The following is a 3,527-nucleotide window of genomic DNA, read 5'->3' on the forward strand; positions in this document are numbered from 1 at the left end:
ATCCCTAGGAGCAATAGAATTGGAAAGAGGTCTATTTCCCCCCAACCTAACCCTAGCTCTAACCCTAGCTCTAACCCTAGCTCTAACCCTAGCTCTAACCCTAGCTCTAACCCCAGCTCTAACCCTAGCTCTAACCCCAGCTCTAACCCTAGCTCTAACAAGGGCGTAAATGACAAAATGCCATAATGCCAAACGACCTAGCTCTAACCCTACCCCTAGCTCTAACCCTACCCCTAGCTCTAACCCTACCCCTAGCTCTAACCCTACCCCTAGCTCTAACCCTACCCCTAGCTCTAATCCCAACCCCACACCTAGCTCTAACCCTAAATGATGTAGTGTGGACAATTGACTGAAATGACTTGACAAAAGAAAGAGAGGACTTATGCGCTTCCTCATGAGATTTATTATTTCCATTACTATCAAGTAAGGAACATGACAAAATGAGTTAACCCCACGTGGCCTCCAAACAACACAATGCCAGATCATTTTAACATTGACCGTCCGACATCAGATTCAGACATCAGATTCAGCTCCAACTTTTCCCTCCCTTTAACACCTGTAGAGCTTGTTAACCCTCTGAACGTCGATCGCGGACATCTCCAAGCTCTGTCCGATGGACACAGTGGCATCAGGAATAGGAGTGATCGTCTCCTTTCTATACACAGTGCTGAACGACCATCTATTATAATGCATGACGGAGGAGTAGTCATAAGGAATGTCCAGGTTGTCGGTGTCCTCTTTGTCAAAGTTGGGCTCCTCCCCGCGTTCAACATACTCCCAGTTGATCCTGATGTACTTGTCGCGGTCACTCCTGTTCTGTTCGTGGTAGAAACCCAGAGCGTGGAGCAGCTCGTGCTGGATGGTACCGTGGTAAACACACCCTCTTTTTTCGAGGGATACGAGCTGCTTACCTCCGGTTTTGCCAACCCATGAAGAACAGCCGGATCTGCTTTCGATGCTAAGGTAGTCCCTCTGGTTGCTACGTTGGACGAAGCGCACGCAGGTCTTGGTGTGGAAGGTGTTCATGGCGTACTTGATCTTCCCCTGGGAATAAGAGTCAAAATCTGAGCTGAGCGTGTAAGGAACCTTGACGAGGTTCTCTGACTTCTTCCTCTCCCAGAGGCATTCGTTGGACCACAAGCACCTGATGGCGGTCCTGGTCCTGGGGACCATGACGTCTCCTTCCATCAGCGTCTCTGTGGTGCCATTGTTGGTCTGCAGGATCCTGGTGGTGATGTCCACCAGATCATCTGGGTCTTCTGTGAAGACCATCTCATCCTTCTCATCCAGCTGGAGAGGGTGGGCCTGTGTGAGGCCTAGGAAGAGGAGGAAGAAGGAGAGAGAAAGAAGGTAGGCCATTTTTCTGAGCAGTCGGAGAGACTGTTTGGGTGTCCTCTGTCGCTGTGGCTGTGGGGGACAGCCCAGCCAGCCGGATGCCTGACGACAACCCAGATTACACAGGACACAACATTCTCAGAGGCCTCAACTCGTGACCAATCCAGCCTTGAACTGGCTAAACCTGCTGGTCATCACTCTCTGTACCCAAAGTAGCAAATGTTTCACTGTTCCCATTGTTCAGTTGAAAGTTGTATCAATTTCATATCAACCAACGTCTGTACTGATGCATGTATGTGTAATTCAGAATGACTATGTAATCTTCAGACAGAATAGTTAGCCGTGTCTTTTTCAAGTTGTTCAGGTCAGTTCAAGTAATGTAATGTTTCTATACCAGAGCTGTAGGAGTTGTCCAGCTATGCTTATACAGTCTTTATGATGCACCACCACCAGACCAGACACACTCTCCCCACACATTCCTAAACCAGAAACTCTGATTGTAATTGCCCTACTCTGAGGCCATTGTAGCCTGGTTGAGGCATTAAAGTCTTAGTGACTAGAAACATGGTAAAGAACAGACAATACTGTATAGTCAACAAGTGGTAACACTTTCATTTGATTCAATCATCCGGTTTACATTAATACAGCGTTTTTAAAGGCCTTATACCCAATCATTCCAATCCTAGCTGTGCTGAAGGCATTGTACTGGATACACATAGACTGTGTGTCTGGGGCTGGTGTTTGTAGAGTTATGGAAGAGTGGAGGGACAGGAATGCTGTTTTTGATTCTGTTAGACCCCATAGCAGCACTGCAGAGATCCTAAAATGGTTGAGGATTGTGAATGGTGTAAGTGGGTGGTGACGGAGTGGGTGGTGACGGAGTGGGTGAGTGCACAACAGATAGAGAACAGGCTGAGTATCTCTCTCTGTGTATATCTCCCTTGTTCCCTCTCCCTCGTTCCCTCCCTTGCTCTCTCGCCCTCTCTCTCGCCCTCTCTCTCGCCCTCTCTTTCGCCCTCTCTTTCGCCCTCTCTTTCGTCCTCTCTTTCGCCCTCTCCCTCGCCCTCTCCCTCGCTCTCTCCCTCGCTCTCTCCCTCCCTCGCGCTCTCTCCCTCTCTCTCGCGCTCTCTCGCCCTTTCTCTTCTTCTCTCCCTCTCTCTCTCCATCTCCCTCGCTCTCTCCCTCTCTCCCCCTCCCCCATATCCTCTCTCTCCCTCTCTTTCTCACATACTGTTATTCATCCTCCAGTCTTTATCTGCATGTGTGTGCCACACACTGGTACACTCCCTCCTCCTTCCTACACCACATCATCAGACATAACCACAGTTCCTTGTCTTCATTCATCAGCCTGAGGTGAGAGGGCGAGGAGAACTGGGTCTGACGTATGGCCATGGGCCTGACATACAGACACTGTCTCCATACGTTCTGCTTCACACTGATTAAGCCACACAGTGTGAGGGACGACCTTGGATCAACTGCACTTCAAGGATAAAGATCTGTATATGGCTGAAAGCTACACACTCCTCTATGGTGAACCATCACTCTACTCACCCTCCCTAATGGTACATTCACATATAGAAATTACTAGTAGTCTAAGGATTAAAAGCCACCCTTGTTAAGTTTGTTTATTCAATTATTCTATCTTATCAACAAGTGCAAAGCTTCTATTTATTTTTCCTTAGATTTTTGTACTCCTTAGCAACCCGATTAATATGTCTTTATTGCACCGCTGTCATGTTCAAGCTTAGTTAATCGACTGTGAGTTGACTCTACTCTTGTGGTACGGCAGATAGCACCCCTCTTATCACATACAGAGATTCATATAACATTCATTGGAGTTAGATGATCAAGACAGACTATGGTCTCTAATGCCACCATATTCCCTAGATACAGATGTAGGATCTTAATGTGAGCCCGTTTGCTACATCAGGAAAAGAATCCTGCGCAACAGGAAAAGTGAATTATTGGGTGGATTATAATTAATGGACATTTCTGTAGGTGTTGATACATTTTTCATAAGGGAAATTCAAGTCTGAAATTTTAAAGGGGAAATTACCATCCTTGAATACACTGCAAGTTTGCATTTCCTGCTGTGCAGGATGATTCCTGCAACAACAGGAGGATCGAATTAGGATACAGCATCTGTACAGCGATACTTTTGACTAGCCCTCCCCCTATGTAGTGCACTACTT

General features: G+C 47.2%; 1 pseudogene; it reads right to left on the minus strand.

Moving 5' to 3' along the window:
• Positions 1–380: 380 nt before the first annotated feature.
• Positions 381–1,579, minus strand: LOC139567836 (hatching enzyme 1.2 pseudogene; annotated as a pseudogene).
• Positions 1,580–3,527: the final 1,948 nt, after the last annotated feature.

Source organism: Salvelinus alpinus, chromosome 2 (assembly GCF_045679555.1).
Source record: "Salvelinus alpinus chromosome 2, SLU_Salpinus.1, whole genome shotgun sequence".
Classification (NCBI taxonomy): Eukaryota; Metazoa; Chordata; class Actinopteri; order Salmoniformes; family Salmonidae; genus Salvelinus; species Salvelinus alpinus.